Source organism: Mizuhopecten yessoensis, unplaced genomic scaffold (genome assembly GCF_002113885.1).
Source record: "Mizuhopecten yessoensis strain PY_sf001 unplaced genomic scaffold, ASM211388v2 scaffold7953, whole genome shotgun sequence".
Classification (NCBI taxonomy): Eukaryota; Metazoa; Mollusca; class Bivalvia; order Pectinida; family Pectinidae; genus Mizuhopecten; species Mizuhopecten yessoensis.
The window spans coordinates 375,771-394,796 of NW_018407305.1; the positions used below are offsets into that span (position 1 = coordinate 375,771).

Consider the following 19,026-nt stretch of genomic DNA (forward strand, 5'->3'; position numbering starts at 1 on the left):
CCGTGTGTGATATAATAATGATTTAATTGTCAGAGTCATGTTAAGTGATCATATATCGACATTTACACTGATCCGGAAAAAATGATAATTTCCTTGACCCGTGACAAAATTGAATAATAACCTTTCGTGTTTTGTGGAGAAAAAGTTTTAATTTCGTTGACCCTTCTATAGTAGTAATTTGATCCCACATCCAATTATACAATTGCATTCTTGGATAGGATTTCATGTAACACGCGCGGCAACTTAACACCTCAGTAAATATCTGACGTCTGTCCTAATAAACATTTTCGCTAAGTTATATAGGCCAAAAAACATTTATTATGAATGCGTGTGCACCCCTGTAGGTTGGACGGAAAGGACAGGCCTGCTGTTTCCCACTGCGTATTATCGTAAGAAAAACAAGTAATATCAGGCCCCCGGCAGCATATCAGGCTTCCCTCTCTGTCTTCTGCTTATTCCGTCTTTGCGTATTGCAGAGTTATCTACTCCTGGGAGCAGGTATTGATTGTTACGTCATTGGTCTGTGTGAGAAAATTACGTCGTTTTCTCAAAAATTGATGACGTTACTCTCACAAACAAGTGACGTAACAATCAATATTTGCTCCAAAGAGAAGATAACTCTGCAATACGCAAAGACGGAATAGAAAATTGGAGAAACCAACATGTAACCGCTGTCCCCATTCACACACTTGGGATCTCTATCGTTGTCATCCCTTCCCTACTCTTTCTTTTCGGACTTATTTCCTAGGGTACTTTTATGTTCAAACGTCCTTATAAGGCGTTGCGAAGACTTTAACACCATACAAATATTCGTTAAATAATGATTTCTTGCTAGTTTTCATTGACAACATTTTAGTACAAATATACATCGTTAGCGAGGCAGCGATTTCATCACTTCACGTGTTGTTTATAATTAGGTTACAGAGACCAACATGATTGAAACTTACCTCACACCTTCTCTTTATTGAACTTTTCACGTCTTTTCATCAGAACGGCACAATTTGAAAATAATGTCAATCGAAGAACAGATCAACCCAACCTGTACCCCTAATCATACCCATTTTTTACAAGCAGCAGTGGAACACTCTCACAAAGTCCAAAGACCGTGAACACATTTAAGTACCAGCAAACAGGTTCATTAAGACCGAGTTTTGACACCTCTTCCACATTTTGCAAATACTCCGAGCTCCACTTCGCTTTTTGTAAGTATTGACCTAGCGTCTTCGATTTGTCAACAGCAACTTGCGAAAAAAAGCCTATTGTTTGACAGCATCAGATAGTAGACATGTTCATACATGCTAGCTTGTCTGTCTCAACCAGTGGTTAATGACACAAATCACCGTTTATGCACTGGGTTTGATGCTTTTAATTGATTAAGTAAGTTCAGCACTGCTTTGAAGCACAAGGCTTAACTCGTCAAAGAGCGTGTGCAAAATGAATGAACATCTCAGGGAGTGGAGGCTGCATGTGCTGAACCCCTTATTTTATAATGTTAACTCATTTACCCCTGACATTTCATAATGAACTATTCCATCCTTTGAATGGGAAGAGTTCAAATGTGCCTTCAGGGGTGAATGGGTTAAGACAATTTATAAGGTTAGGAACTCTATTTACAATGGGATTTCTACAACTCATTTATTAACAAATCAATAATTGATTTGTTTTAATTCGTTAATATCATTATAGACAATAGTTATGAATTGTTTATACCTCACGGTATGGACAAGTACCTGTTTAAAGATAGGTAAACTACACAGGGCAAGCGAATTGTCATCGAGCCAATTTCCATCCGGACATACGCTGGAAAGACAGACGCATACATATCTATCGAGTTATGTATCTCCAAGAATGCAGATTATAATTGACAAATTGCAATGTTTACCTCTACTGCAGAGTAAACAGGTTTACCACTCCCAAGACGCCTTGACGATTAATTATGATTTGTACGTCATTTTTTACACGTATTTGAGAACCGTCAATTCGCAAATGAAATGTATAAATTCTCGTATCGCCTGACCCATTCCAGCTACTGTGTGAAGTGCTGACTGCGTAATATAACGGCATTTTGTGGGATACACATAGGCTAGCTTTAAACAACGAAATTAATTCAGCTTGATTTTCGTAAAAAATATCCAATTTAAAGGTTGTAACTTTACGGATGTAGAAAATTTGCCAAGGCGCTGACTTGTCAGCAATATTTCTGTAAATATATGTTTAAAATAGGATACGATCGATAGACAGGTTAAGGCGAACAAAACGATAACTAATCAAGTTTGCGCTACCTGGCGAACAGGTGAGACAGAAAGCAATAACCAACATGTAACTATTGATTTTCTGTCAACCTCGGGGTTATTTATGACGTGTTTTATGCAGGAACACGCGGATCTCTACCCCTAACAGAAAGGACAGAATAGGCATGTACTCTGAGCAATGTCTTAAAGGTAGAACTATATGTATAGTGCAGGAATGTGCACAGAAGTGTCTTTAAAAGGACATTGTATTCTGTAATATTTACAATAAAATTGTAAAAAAATACCTTTAACGTCAAATCACAATGTTAAATTCGAACTGAAATTCAATACGAAAAGACAACATTAGGTAACATGGTTAGCGTGGATCATTGTACGTAAAGACAACATTAGATAACATAGTTAGCCTGGATCATTGTAAGAAGCAAACATCTAGGTGACGTGAGGCTGTTCCAGAAATTTCGCTCATACTGACTATACCGACACTACAATACCACAAAATACTTCGGGACACTGATGTTTAGATCAGTAACAACTATATGATAAGGTATAAATATAAGTACATATTGTAAATATATGATTTAAATTCCTATATATCACGTTGTCAATCAGATATATGCTCCTTTACACATATATAATTGAATACTGAAATTGTCATCAGTGAACAGTCCCTCTTTTTTCGTGAAACTTTCCCTCACATAATTTATGCTGCTACGCAGGCGGTAGCCGGAGACATTGCTTTGTTTGTACAGGAATCAGGACCTGTGTACTTAATGTGCAACAAACTCTGGGTATGATAATAAAACGTGCTCTACGGAATATTGATCTACAAGAATTAATCACCGGGGTTCACTATGGTGTTTCCTCGTGATAACGTACAGCGGATGTGTTTCCATTCGGACTTTCTGGTTAACAGCCTGCTCAGAAATAGATTAACGTAAGATGATTTTAACCCCGAATTCGAAACCTGAATGTGTCAAGATTATATTTGGAATCAGGAAATGGTTTTATCTTGTAGTTATAAGATATTGAAGGCAACAGTGTGAATAGTTTGTGAACGTAAACGCAGAAAACAAATCGGATCTTCCTTTACCAGGTATCAAGACGTGCTTTGATACAAACGTGACGATAAACAGATTACACATGACGGGAAGAATCAACGGTTGTAAAAGTCCAATGAACGTTGTTTCTTCAGTGTTCGCTAGCATTTGCAGACGAGCATTCAATTTATTGTCGAAAGTGTTAGACATTCCTTGTTAAAAAGACCTCATTTGGTATTGACATCTTACCGTGATTCCCTGTGTGTCGATTTTAAAGATAGGTGGCTTGAGTTCGTTATACAGTTATTTAATAGAGATTATGATTCAGCGAACATTTCAGATGCAAATAACGCCTAAAACACACAAGCCTGCTATTTACATTGTAAAACAATGCTTCAATAAACACAAAGCTATTGTTCACTAATGAAACCGTAAGATGGTTAGGTGCAATGCATGTACAACGATTGTCTTTAACCTACTGTCGGAGAGTGCCGACAATATGGCAGTTTAATACCATTGGATAGTTGACAATTTAGTATAGCATTTCAGCATCCAACACATCCTACTTATGTAAACTACGAAAAAACAGCACCATTCAAGAATGTATTGCTTGCGGATGTTTGCATAACATCGTCTGTAATAGAATGCCTACAGGTAGTGACATAATCGCATCCTAATAACGTGTATTTCCAATCCATTACGTGCCCATAAATAAGAATCGCTGCTATTATGTCGTTCAACTGTCATCCGGGGGTCATGGCTGCTTACAAATGGTGAGTATCTGTGATACATGTGTCTACAAACACGAAGAGACTCAGTCATCTGCCAACACTCAAAGGTTGCAACTAGAGTCGGTAGCTCAGACAACGCCACATTCTCGAGACCCATTTAGTCAACATGTCTGCCATATTGCCCTTAGTATTTTCGTATTTCGAAAAAGAATTTCATTTCTATCTGAAACAATATACATATCTGTTGTCGGGTGTTAAATTCTCGTAAATCATGGCATCACGCTGATGTCGTTTGATACGGGCGATTGTTTTACGAGGGTCATGTGACCAATTGTATCATTAAGAGGTAGTTGAATCTGATGACATTCGAAAAAAAGACCGATTCCGCTTTTCACTTATTCATTAAATGCTTGTCATATACAGTTTCAACGAGTAAAGTAACCAGTATTTGTTGACTGATACCTGAGGTATGAAAGATTATTTGACCATAAAGAAAGATTTCATCAATTACGGAGCCGAACTGTTCCCCTGGGGTCTGGCGTGCCTACAAATGACCGGCTTAACTCTTTATTCTCCATGTACCTCCGGGTGAGGTTATACCCACAAATGGCCGACCTTACTGGTGGAGGTCGACACCTACAAATGACCGGCTTAACTCTAGATTCTCCATGTACCTCCGGGTGGGATTATACCCGCAAATGGCCGACTATACTGGTGGAGGTCGACACCTACAAATGACCGACTTAACTCTAGATTCTCCATGTACCTCCAGGTGGGGTTGTACCCACAAATGGCCGACTTTACTGGTGGAGGTCGACACCTACAAATAACCGGCTTAACTCTAGATTCTCCATGTACCTCCGTGTGGGGTTATACCCACAAATGGCCGACTTTACTGGTGGAGGTCGACACCTACAAATGACCGGCTTAACTCTAGAATCTCCATGTACCTCCGGGTGGGGTTATACCCACAATAGGCCGACTTTACTGGTGGAGGTCGACACCTACAAATGACCGGCTTAACTTTAGATTCTCGATGTACCTCCGGGTGGGGTTATACCCACAAATGGCCGACTTTACTGGTGGAGGTCGACACCTAACGGGCGATATTCTATTTATCTGTCACCCAAATTGCATTCATATCGACTGTATACTGCATCTGGTAACAGTTCAATGCTTAAATATACTGGACAACTCATGATAGTACTTACGTATATATACAATTTATAACTATTGATAGTGCCTTCATGTATATATATACAATTGGTTACTAAATAGTTATTACGTGTATATATACAACTGATTACTAATACTACTATTTACATGCATATCTACAATTGATAACTTATAATAGTACTTACATGTATATATACTATTAATAACTCTAAATATAACAATATGTACGTATGTTGTGCAACGAACCGCAACTATCATGCTGTGTGTTACTTGTAATAATATCCTACTTGTAAGTTTAGCTAACGATGTAACACTATGAACTTATATTATGCAATCAAACGCGCCTCGTCGTGTAATATATGACTTGTAAGTTTAGGTAACGGATCCTGTATAATATTACTTTACTTAATCGGCACATATACAATATACAATACTGAAATCCTTTGAATTCTCTCTGATTTACATAAAACATTCAGCCTAGTTTTTAGTTACGTATTTAAGAGGATCACTTTAAACATAAGTACCTTACCGTTACGTAGTACATGTACGAAGTTTCCCTAAGCCCTTGCCCTCATATCCGACTTCTCTACGTCTGTGATGCTAATCGTACTTTATAAACCAAGGTTCCCACAATCACGCCTTTTAACGCATGCATTACAACCAGGTTCTGCAAACCAAACGAACAAACCAAACATTGTACTAGTCAGGTAAATGCTGCTTTTGAAGGTTGGTCCAATAGCCTATGTATTTTGAGACTTGCCAGTTACCTACATATAAAGGTAGGTTAGTCCAAATATGCGTACTCATTGTTTTTCAATAAACAATGCATACTATAAACAATTTTTGAATTTTAAACAAAGTCGTTCAATGTTCCTGGCGACAATTGATTCCGCTCATTCTTTAAAGCTTTAAATTTCTTGGTACTTTTTTAAGATGAACATAATGTCAGAAACATGCGTGGAATTTACAAAACAATGCATTGTTCTTTTAAACAACAGATGTAGCATAGGGTTCCTGTCATACACAATGGTAGGACAGATGCGTGTCACAGTTCGTCGTAAACAAGGTACGCAGAGTACTAACATATCTGCCACATGTTTGTACATTATTTTAAACCATGTTATCTAGATCACGGAGTGGGCCGTCACTCTACTACAACAATATTGATTTTTATCCAATATTGATCACCGATATTGATTTTTAAACACGGAAGTCAACATTCGACATATCGGTATGTGTATCACACCACTCAAAAAATATATACATATCACTTCATATCATACTAGAAACTCGTTTATCACATAAAGAAATTACGGCTTTATGTTGACCTTTCAAATTTGTGTGTATATCCCTACATGGTACATGTACCTCACCTGGTCGGGGCAGAGGACGGGATGTCAGTGACACCAGGACCAGAGGACGGGATGTCAGTGACACCAGGACCAATGTCAATGAACACGTTCTCGTGCTTTAACCTAGATTCTATCCTATGACCCTTGTTTTCGGATAAAGTATTCTAGGTTCATATTTGCCAATGACATTCTCATTCAATGAAATTCTGCATGAAGATGGTTTCAGCAATAACGGTCTAGGAATAAAATTGGAAACATCAGATTAATTTTAACATTTATGTCCGAAAACAAAACAGCAAAGGACACATGCAAAATATGTCAGCTTTGCAGGGAGGTCCGCAGTAATATTTATGTTACGTCAAAACCATTTTGCAGCCTCGAATACACCTCTAGTTTCCGCGAATGTTCGTGGTCTCTTGATCATTAAATCTAGCTAAATATAATAAATAGCGAGGTAGATATATAGTAAAACTGTAGGTAAATGTCATAAAGTGTGTTAATACAGTTACTATTATCGTTCTATTGAAGGCAGCACAGCGTTTGGCAGTGAGGTAACCAATACGGTCCTAGTGTTGGTAACTGTCATAAAGTGTGTTAATACAGTAGCTATTATCGTTCTGCTGAAGGTATCACAGCGTTTGGCAGTGAGGTAACCTATACGGTCCTAATGTTGGTAACTGTCATAAAGTGTGTTAATACAGTAACTATTATCGTCCTACTGAAGGTATCACAGCGTTTGGCAGTGAGGTTACCAATACGGTCCTAATTTTGGTAACTGTCATAAAGTGTGTTAATACAGTAACTATTATCGTCCTACTGAAGGTATCACAGCGTTTGGCAGTGAGGTTACCAATACGGTCCTAATTTTGGTAACTGTCATAAAGTGTGTTAATACAGTAGCTATTATCGTTCTACTGAAGGTATCACAGCGTTTGTCAGTGAGGTAACCTATACGGTCCTAATGTTGGTAACTGTCATAAAGTGTGTTAATACAGTAACTATTATCGTCCTACTGAAGGTATACCAGCGTTTAGCAGTGAGGTAACCAATACGGTCCTAATGTTGGTGACTGTCATAAAGTGTGTTAATACAGTTACGATTATCGTTCTACTGAAGGTATAACAGCGTTTGGCAGTGAGGTAACAAATACGGTCCTAATGTTGGTAACGGTCATAAAGTGTGTTAATACAGTAGCGATTATCGTTCTACTGAAGGTATAACAGCGTTTGGCAGTGAGGTTACCAATACGGTCCTAATGTTGGTAACGGTCATAAAGTGTGTTAATACAGTAACTGTTATCGTTCTACTGAAGGTATCACAGCGGTTGGCAGTGAGGTAACCAATACGTCCTAATGTTGGTAACAATCATAAAGTGTGTTAATACAGTTACGATTATCGTTCTACTGAAGGTATCGCAGCGTTTGGCAGTGAGGTAACCAAAACGGTCCTAATGTTGGTAACTGTCCTAAAGTGTGTTAATACAGTAACTATTATCGTTCTATTGAAGGTATCACAGCGTTTGACAGTGAGGTAACCAATACGTCCTAATGTTGGTAACAATCATAAAGTGTGTTAATACAGTTACGATTATCGTTCTACTGAAGGTATCGCAGCGTTTGGCAGTGAGGTAACCTATACGGTCCTAATGTTGGTAACTACTGTCATAAAGTGTGTTAATACAGTTACTATTATCGTTCTACTAAAGGTATCACAGCGTTTGGCAGTGAGATAACCAATACGGTCCTAATGTTGATAACTGTCATAAAGTGTGTTAATAAAGTAGCTATTATAGTTCTACTGACGGTATCACAGCGTTTGGCAGTGAGGTAGCCAATACGGTCCTAATGTTGGTAACGGTCATAAAGTGTGTTAATACAGTAGCGATTATCGTTCTACTGAAGGTATAACAGCGTTTGGCAGTGAGGTTACCAATACGGTCCTAATGTTGGTAAGTGTCATAAAGTGTGTTAATACAGTACCTATTATCGTTCTACTGAAGGTATCGCAGCGTTTGGCAGTGAGGTAACCAATACGGTCATAATGTTGGTAACTGTCATAAAGTGAGTTAATACAGTAACTATTATCGTTCTATTGAAGGTATCACAGCGTTTGACAGTGAGGTAACCAATACGTCCTAATGTTGGTAACAATCATAAAGTGTGTTAATACAGTTACTATTATCGTTCTATTGAAGGCAGCACAGCGTTTGGCAGTGAGGTAACCTATACGGTCCTAATTTTGGTAACTGTCATAAAGAGTGTTAATACAGTAACTATTATCGTCCTACTGAAGGTATAACAGCGTTTAGCAGTGAGGTAACCAATACGGTCCTAGTGTTGGTAACTGTCATAAAGTGTGTTAATACAGTAACTTTTATCGTCCTACTGAAGGTATAACAGCGTTTAGCAGTGAGGTAACCAATACGGTCCTAATGTTGGTAACTGTCAGAAAGTGTGTTAATACAGTAACTTTTATCGTTCTACTGAAGGTATCACAGCGTTTGGCAGTGAGGTAACCAATACGGTCCTAATGTTTGTAACTGTCATAAAGTGTGTTAATACAGTAACTTTTATCGTTCTACTGAAGGTATCACAGCGTTTGGCAGTGAGGTAACCAATACGGTCCTAATGTTGATAACTGTCATAAAGTGTGTTAATACAGTAGCTATTATCCTTCTACTGAAGGTATCACAGCGTATGGCAGTGAGGTAACCAATACGGTCCTAATGTTTGTAACTGTCATAAAGTGTGTTAATACAGTAACTTTTATCCTTCTACTGAAGGTATCCCAGCGTTTGGCAGTGAGGTAACCAATACGGTCCTAATGTTGATAACTGTCATAAAGTGTGTTAATACAGTAACTTTTATCCTTCTACTGAAGGTATCACAGCGTATGGCAGTGAGGTAACCAATACGGTCCTAATGTTTGTAACTGTCATAAAGTGTGTTAATACAGTAACTATTATCCTCCTACTGAAGGTATCACAGCGTTTGGCAGTGAGGTAACCTACACGGTCCTAATTTTGGTAACTGTCATAAAGTGTGTTAATACAGTTACTATTATCGTTCTACTGAAGGTATCACAGCTTTTGGCAGTGAGGTAACCAATACGGTCCTAATGTTGATAACTGTCATAAAGTGTGTTAATACAGTAACTGTTATCGTCCTACTGAAGGTATAACAGCGTTTAGCAGTGAGGTAACCAATACGGTCCTAATGTTGATAACTGTCATAAAGTGTGTTAATACAGTAACTTTTATCCTGCTACTGAAGGTATCACAGCGTTTAGCGGTGAGGTAACCAATACGGTCCTAATGTTGATAACTGTCATAAAGTGTGTTAATACAGTAACTATTATCGGTCTACTGAAGGTATAACAGCGTTTGGCAGTGAGGTAACCTATACGGACCTAATTTTGGTAACTGTCATAAAGAGTGTTAATACAGTAACTATTATCGTCCTACTGAAGGTATAACAGCGTTTAGCAGTGAGGTAACCAATACGGTCCTAATGTTTGTAACTGTCATAAAGTGTGTTAATACAGTTACTATTATCGTTCTACTGAAGGTATCACAGCTTTTGGCAGTGAGGTAACCAATACGGTCCTAGTGTAGGTAACTGTCATAAAGTGTGTTAATACAGTAACTGTTATCGTCCTACTGAAGGTATAACAGCGTTTAGCAGTGAGGTAACCAATACGGTCCTAATGTTTGTAACTGTCATAAAGTGTGTTAATACAGTAGCTATTATCCTTCTACTGAAGGTATCACAGCGTATGGCAGTGAGGTAACCAATACGGTCCTAATGTTTGTAACTGTCATAAAGTGTGTTAATACAGTAACTTTTATCCTGCTACTGAAGGTATCACAGCGTTTAGCGGTGAGGTAACCAATACGGTCCTAATGTTGATAACTGTCATAAAGTGTGTTAATACAGTAACTATTATCGTTCTACTGAAGGTATCACAGCTTTTGGCAGTGAGGTAACCAATACGGTCCTAATGTTTGTAACTGTCATAAAGTGTGTTAATACAGTAGCTATTATCCTTCTACTGAAGGTATCACAGCGTTTAGCGGTGAGGTAACCAATACGGTCCTAATGTTGATAACTGTCATAAAGTGTGTTAATACAGTAACTTTTATCCTTCTACTGAAGGTATCCCAGCGTTTGGCAGTGAGGTAACCAATACGGTCCTAGTGTAGGTAACTGTCATAAAGTGTGTTAATACAGTAACTTTTATCCTGCTACTGAAGGTATCACAGCGTTTAGCGGTGAGGTAACCAATACGGTCCTAATGTTGATAACTGTCATAAAGTGTGTTAATACAGTAGCTATTATCCTTCTACTGAAGGTATCACAGCGTATGGCAGTGAGGTAACCAATACGGTCCTAATGTTTGTAACTGTCATAAAGTGTGTTAATACAGTAGCTATTATCCTTCTACTGAAGGTATCACAGCGTTTAGCAGTGAGGTAACCAATACGGTCCTAATGTTGGTAACTGTCATAAAGTGTGGTTATTGTCCTGCCGTAGTTTTCATAGAGCTGGTTTTTGGGGTTTGATTCTTGTTCTAATGTACGTAAATGTTATAGAGTTTTTTAAGGAAAGTAACTTTATGGTATTGTCGCAGGAAAATGCAATCGTAGACAAACCGGTGTTTTATAGTGTAGCAAAAAAAACATTTGTTCTTTGTCCCTGAGTACGACATTTTTGCACTACTGGATCGCCTTCTGCTGATCTACGGTTACGGTGTGTCAATAAAAGGCGTTCATACAACGGTAGAAAAACAGACATGTTGATATAAGGACAAACACAACTAGGACTCGTTTATATTTTTCAACGACTTGTAGGCAGACGAGCTAATACTGAAATATAGATATCAAGTGCTGTTCTTTCACCAAACGTACATTGTGGGCGAGTAGCTGGCACGGCTATTCGTATCTATTCATATTGACATTAAGTTAATTTTATTCTGATAATTAATACAGATATAACTGGTATATCTAACTATATTGTAGTAAGATCATGTATAGTATCTATTGTTAAGATCACTGAACAATTACACACGTGATCTATTTATAACACCCCCACAGTTAATAATATATATATAAGTATACTCTTTATCAATGGGCATTGTCTTCCGGTCAACCTCTGGTCACTTGTAATGAATTCATACGCGTCAATATCAATCAGGGTTTTCAGTGCAGTTTTCTTTAAAAGGGTGACTTAATTAAGATTATAAAGTTATGCTTCTACATCACAAAATGCGTGTCACGATCAATCATTGTATCAATGGAAACTACAAAAACTGGTTAGTTCATTGTACTGTAGTGAAGTTTTGTTGTACCAAATATTTACCAAATCAGACTTCAAGATATTTATGTGATATATGCTTGACAATTCCTCTATCAGACGTGAACAGGAATTGGGTCAACTACCCGACGTGAGTTTTCTTTGTGTGTCCCCCCCCCACCCCCCACCCCCCTTACCTACATGGTTCCATCTGGGTCAACAAGAATGTTTCATGATTGTTGTAAAATAAATCAAGCTTTACCTGTTTAACAAAATAGACTTAATTAGAGAATGACGTACGTTGAAAATGTTCTATTAGACAAGGAATAATGTTATAACGTCACAAACACGTGCTTGTGAGCTAACGCTATATTAACGTAGCGATGACGTCATCGTATGTGAATAATAAGATATATAATCCTAAAAATATACATATTATAAAACTTCGTCCAGGTGTTTCGTTACAATTATTAGAGACTAATACCACACTAATGCGAACACCTAACCGATTTTTTAAATACAAACGCGTCACGTTTTCAAGGCTGCACATGGCCAGATGTTAGTATGAATTAGTTACTTATATCATAATATTTCCGTAACGTTATCAATAACTGTTTATATATATCCATGCAACTGTGACTATAGGTAAATACGGATATGAGAATGACGCACATGTCCCGCATTTAATTATCAGAGTTAATCACTGATTGGATTAAATGATTTACAGTTACCTGAATACCGGAAGTTAATTAGCTTGCAGATACGGACCTGATAATGAGACACTGGCAATTTTACGCACTGTGCTGCCTCGCAACCAGGTCGCCATAACAATGCGTATTTATATGCTGAGAACATTGACTCTCTAGTTGTACTGTCATCACCATGACAACACATTATCATCAACATGACAACACATTATTGACGAGAAATTACGGACACTGTCATTTACTGTCTTAAGCAATTCTACGGCAACGGAAAGGACCTAGCGGACACAGAATACATGTTAAGAATTGATTGTTCTGTTTTAAACGGACAATGTAACGTTCCATGCTTAAAAGTAGAATCATACTTGTAATAGTTATTGTCTTGATTTAAATTAATCATCCTCATCTTCAAACTTCCATTAGATAACTTCCGCCCAAGCATCAGAACCTGTAATGAAACGTCTATAACTGAGCAAGAACGGTCGAAATCGGAACTAAACTGTCGTCAACGAGAAGGAAAGAAAAGGTGGCTACATACAGAAATGTCGTGAAACCTGTAACAAAATTAACATTTATTCGAAAACTGCCGTAGAATCTCGCCCTACTTGCTTCTTTTATGTTCCGTATTCTTTATATTCTATGTATGAGGTTCAGAAAATAATTCACTTTGGTTGAACAGAGAGTTATAGTAACCATATACCACAGCTCTTAACCACGTACAGACTAGGATAAGTCAAAAATAGGAATTTATACATAACCTGGGTAATTGTTCTTCACAGCTGAAGCATTTGTTTCATTAAACTGAACAACCAGCACCGGCCAGCCAGCGACATAATTATGACATTACAGTAGTGTATGGAGCATCATCGTGATCATACCCCAAGAAATGTTTATCATTTTGGAAGGTTCACTTAGAACCATTGCAGAGCAAGTATAGATATTGACAGTGTGGGACATGACAATTACACCATAACGAAAACCTGCTGATTATCTTTGGAGATTGGCGAGAAAGTCAATACTGACATCCATTTTTGAAACATGTTAACGCATATGAATAGCATGTTATACATAAATATCATAAACACTTTTATATACTTTACCAACCTGCTATTTAGTTGAGAAAAATATTTACAGAAATGATAATGATATTCATCATAGGTAACTGTATGTTATTGTGTTAAAAGTGGGATACACAAATATACAAATATTTACACAGCTCTCGCCATCGATCAATAAACAGGCAGCATACAATTCAATAGCGTTACTCACCTGCCGAGACAAATAAAAGTGTCGTCTAGTTCCCTGGTGTTTAATTTGAAATCACACATGTTCATAAATCTTAGCAGCATGGAATTCAAGCAAGTGTTCAAAGGGGAATTGTATGATATCGATTATTGTCTAGTCCCCGGGTCCCTACCTGAACAACCAAGGTATTCTGTCTGTACCTACAAAGGCTGGAGTGTTTCTTACCAAGACTCGAACATTTCATCTTAAATATTTCAGATCTGAATTTAAACTAGACTACATATATACATAAACAGAAAATGTTTCGAGCCAAATGAAAGTTTTCTTTAAGCTATACTATTAGAGTAAGTATACAACAAAAAACATTCAATGCTATACACTTTAATAAACAACATATATATTGTCTGTATTAGCATCAATTGAGCATATTGCATTTAGGAAACATTTTTTAATCGTAAACCCTTGGATCTACGTTAACTTAAGACGTAATACAAAAGCCCAAGTTAGGGAAATATGTTTAAAGCGTGCTCTAGGCTCTTAGTCGTGAGCCGGACATGATATGATGTCGTGATGTTAACATTCAATCAAGCTGACAATGCTGACTCCATTGCAGTTATAGGTAAAACAATCCCTACATTATAAATCAATACACGTACCTACTTCGGCCGTAAATCCCACAGTTTATACATGTTTGTTGTTATCGCATCTACCTGTTTACAGTTAGGTGCGGTCTTATTCAGCTCGAGTACCTCTACATTTGCTGACCCCAAATTCGATTTACATAACACCCATTTTATAACTAATTGATATTAAGGGAGCTCTGACCTGACACCACAATTATATAAACTAGTGATGCACATCCTACCGCTTTTGATATTTATCATTATTTAAACAATTAAAAATGTATCTCGAGTTAGTGGATATTACTTAACTGACTAATTGATAGAAAGGGAGCTCTGACCTGAAACCTGCACTTTATAAAATAGTGATTGACATTGTACCGTTTTTCAGACTAAATTTTTACAACTGTATTAACTTATCTCGAGGTAGTAGAAACAGGTTCATAACATCTTCGATGTCAAGCTCTGTCAGATAAACTGTAACCTCTAAACTTGGAAAACAAAAACAACCTATAACCGGAAGTACAGTCTTTCTAATACAAGTCAATCCGATTAGCTTTTCTCTGATTATGTACGAGCACCGCCTGTAAACATAACTGAGAACGATTCGCCGTTGATATAATTCTGACTAACATTTACGCTGCGTTCCCAATACATTTATTGTGAACAATTAACACACTACAAACCAAAGTCTAGAACTCTTTGTGACATAAGTCAATGCGATTTACGTTCGTCTAATTCTCGTCAAGCATTGCCGGCAAAAATCACCGACAAATAATGTGCCGCCTATATAATTCTATCCAATATTTACACTGCTTTCTCAATACAGATGAAACAAACGGTTTCGCGGGACAAAGCACGAGGAGTAGGCAAAAGGAGATTCACCACCTACACAAAAGAGTCCCAATACGATAGAACAATGTACTCAATACGTTGTTGAGTATTTATGGAGCGATTTCATTGTTACGTTTCTCTTTTGTTGACGTAAATTATACTTTTACATTTCACGAAGAACACTTCTAGAATAATATAACATACTTATAGTTGGGTGAGTGATTCTCAAAATTTATTTTACCAAACATAACCGTACGGTTTAAAAGAAGTTGTAGTTTGATTTCACTGTTGGGTAATTCAGTCAAATATTTCCCCTAGATGTCCGGCTTATGGTAATTGCGTACTTTTCGATCCTTGAGAGCATGTTTGAATGGGTTTGTCCTATCCTGTGTCACACCTGTATATATTATACAGGTAAGTTTGGCAAGCTTCCGATCACGCCGAAATCACTTTCAAACTTTATTGCTTTAAAATATTTCCATGAATATTTAGAATATTTTGTCACATGCCATCAAAGGCGACACTCTATTTGAAATGGTGTCTGAAAGTAGAATACCATTCGAATGTCACGGTTGGCTTTATTGCTTTAACTCGTTCAACCCTGAAGACACATTTGAACTCCTCCAATTCAATGGTTGGAATAGTTCATTTTGACATTTCAGGGGTGAACGAGTTAAACTATGCCCATTCTTTATTTTATAAAAGAACTTGGAGACATCCGAATATATACTGTCGAAATTACATTATTTGCCATTGTCAGACAGCTACGTGACAAGCCGGCTGAGTGGTGTATTGACAACCGACATAGATCAGTTAGCGAAGAAGAACTGTTATGACATCAGTACTGTTTAGTTTCGATTGTGCCACACATAGAACAGACGACAGCGTGAAGTCTTAATCTGCTGTGTGGGAATCGGATTAACAAATTAGACTATCTCCTCAAATTTGAATAAAAAGTGTTTCGTTCTATTGCCTCACTAAACTGTCTCGATACATGACAGTAAAGCCAGGTCTGCCAGGCTTTGATACATAACCACATACTTTGATAAATAGCCAATCCTTTAACACGAAGGTGATTTTCATAACCGTCATTCGTTCAGCATGCAGATGGAACTTATATCGATGTACAATGTATTATAGACGTTCAGTTATATTGTCATCAGAACTACATATCGGCTAACAAATTATTATTGAACTTTCTGTGGCATTTATAATACTACAAGTATATTGAATACCTTACATATGTTATTGATAAACGTAATGACATCGGGCAACAGGCCAAGTCAAGAAAAGCTTTGAATTTTAATGTAATATTTCTAGATAGTAACTCATATACATTCGCAGGCAGTGCCTCTAATCAGCATTCCTGGTAATACAGCACTACATAAAAGTATGAAATTATTGCTACTTGTCCTTCGTGTAAGACCACCAGTTTACATTACATAACGTTTATTTGGTTACAAAGAACACTACAAACCATTCAAACTAGACCAAAAGAAAGCCACAATAATTAGAACTGAATGCTTTTCACACATGTCGAAGTTATGGCTTCCGAAATGGCATGAACATATTCACAAACATTGCCCCGAACACACCTTCTATATCATTGACAAATGTAACCTTTACGAACAAAACAGCGCAACATTTACTCCATTTACACCATTTACCAAAAACGACAAATAATATTTAACATTGTGAAATCAAACACTGACAGAATACTGTTTAAATAACACCCCGTTCACGTCTATACGACACTGACGAACGCCGTGAATGTAGCTTTATCCACAAGACCGCTACCGGTCATAATGGAGTTTACACTGAGTCTACAATTAGCAAGGTAGCCCTTGGACATACAGGTAATGTCTTCTGACAATATTTATGACGAGGAGTTCTCAGTCCGAGCTAGGATATAGATTTTAAATACCGATTTTACATTAATGTTATGTTAGAAGACACTCTGAGATTGCTGACGTAGACGAACCATGACATTAGATGCTAAGAGGTCAAGACTTTGTCTGCGGGAGACATCGTGACAGATCTCACAGGTGGTGATAGAGACATCGTGACATTGCAATGTCTCTTCTCTGTTCAGTTCATATTGTTTTCAATTTGAATCTATAAGCAACCATGCAGTTTCAATAGTTTGTACTGATGCAGTGACACATTGTTCTACATCCAATAATTGTTGAAGATCATACTCCACAACTAGCTTGATGCTTATGATATATATGAACATTGCAGTTTACCTTTTCTTCTTCAAAACAGAAATACTTGCTTTAAAATATAAACTCTTGATGCAGGTCTCATAATAGAGGCAGTTTAATTAACGTTTCACTTTATGTGAGTTTTAACAAACCTGGGAGTGTTTCTGTTGTTGCTGTTTGTTAACTAAACTGACTATTGATTTGGCAGATGTATACAATACACTAGGGCAATGCGAGGTTGATACAAACGGAACTAAAGAGGAGAAACTACAATGAAAAGACAACTCTTTAAACTAAAACAAAAAGAATGTCATAGACCTACTCTTTAAACCGAAACTAAAAGATTGTAGTATCTACATTTTCAATTGGATGTGAAACTGTGTGCTCCAGAAGGGATTTATATACGATAAAAGGAACAAAAACGTCCTCGAGACATTGTGCTACAACTGAACAATTATTGACATATTGTCATAAAAGCAAGTTCCATTTAATGTCGCCCTGTTTTAATGAATATTTCATCATTTAACGTACTAACGCCGCCTAGGGGACCCTTTAAGCACTGTCCCTCTGTGTGTTAGCTACTTTTGTAGATGGACAATAGTACTCATTGTTTTATCGGTGAGATGGACAAAGCAAAGGGCATTGAACATCTGAAACAAGCATCGTCAGGTTACCATACATAAGAAAAAACTCTTAAATGAAACTATTTTTCAAAACATTTATGTCATTACTATGCACTGATCATATATTCTTATTGGCCTGAAGGGGGCCTTTTCCGACTTTTTTCTGACTTTCAGAATAAACAAAATATCATAATTTTGAATTCAACTTGATATGACTTTAAGCTAAAGGTGTCCGCAGCTGATGGTCACTATCTTTGTCCACAGGGCAGGTAATGGTATCGATTATTACACGTGCTTTGACATGCGTTAAGACGGATGTAAATAATGGTCCTATACAAAAGTAGTATAATACATGATACATCAATAATAGTCTGATATATAATATATATCTGTATAATAATTGTCTATTGTCGTATGTCGACAAAAGGACTTAGATAGGCTATGTCTGATGTCTGATCCTATTGACTAATGCTTATATTGTCAATAAAATTTGTTGAAATTGAAATTGATGTCGACAAAAGTATGGGTCGATAGCAGATACACTTATGGATTTGCAAATATAAAGGTTTCAATTCTAGTATTATTCATTAAAGTAGTGTCACACATGAACGAAACGTTCCTTTACAAGCGTGAGCGTCCACTAAACTTCTATATCACAATATGTACTTCATATGTTAATCCGAGGAAAACACTGGGAGAGAAGATAACAGATACGATTATTGATTTGCAAATATGGACTTCAAATCTAGTATTATTCATGAAAGTAGTGTCACAAATAAACGAATCGTTCATTTACAAGCGTGAGCGTCCACTAAACTTCTATATCACAATATGTACTTCATATGTTAATCCGAGGAAAACATTCGGAGAGAATGCATTATTAAACATTTCAACGTTTCTTTATAAATGCTTTAGTAGATACAAGTGTTTGAGTTTAACGATTCTTCAGGAACAGCA

The 19,026-nt window shown here is 37.1% G+C and overlaps 1 protein-coding gene across 3 annotated transcripts in view; it reads right to left on the bottom strand.

The window, feature by feature from the left end:
* The window catches only part of LOC110454619 (tripartite motif-containing protein 2-like), a 50,405-nt gene that overhangs the window by 30,552 nt on the left and 827 nt on the right, over positions 1-19,026 (bottom strand). Inside the window, exon 1 of one of the 3 annotated variants that reach the window (XM_021504234.1) lies at positions 5,726-5,791. The exons of the other annotated variants lie outside the window; for them this stretch is intronic. The gene's annotated coding sequence lies outside the window, so the exon portion shown is untranslated. Of the gene's footprint in view, positions 1-5,725; positions 5,792-19,026 lie in introns of those variants that run through there. 3 annotated transcript variants of the gene reach the window in all.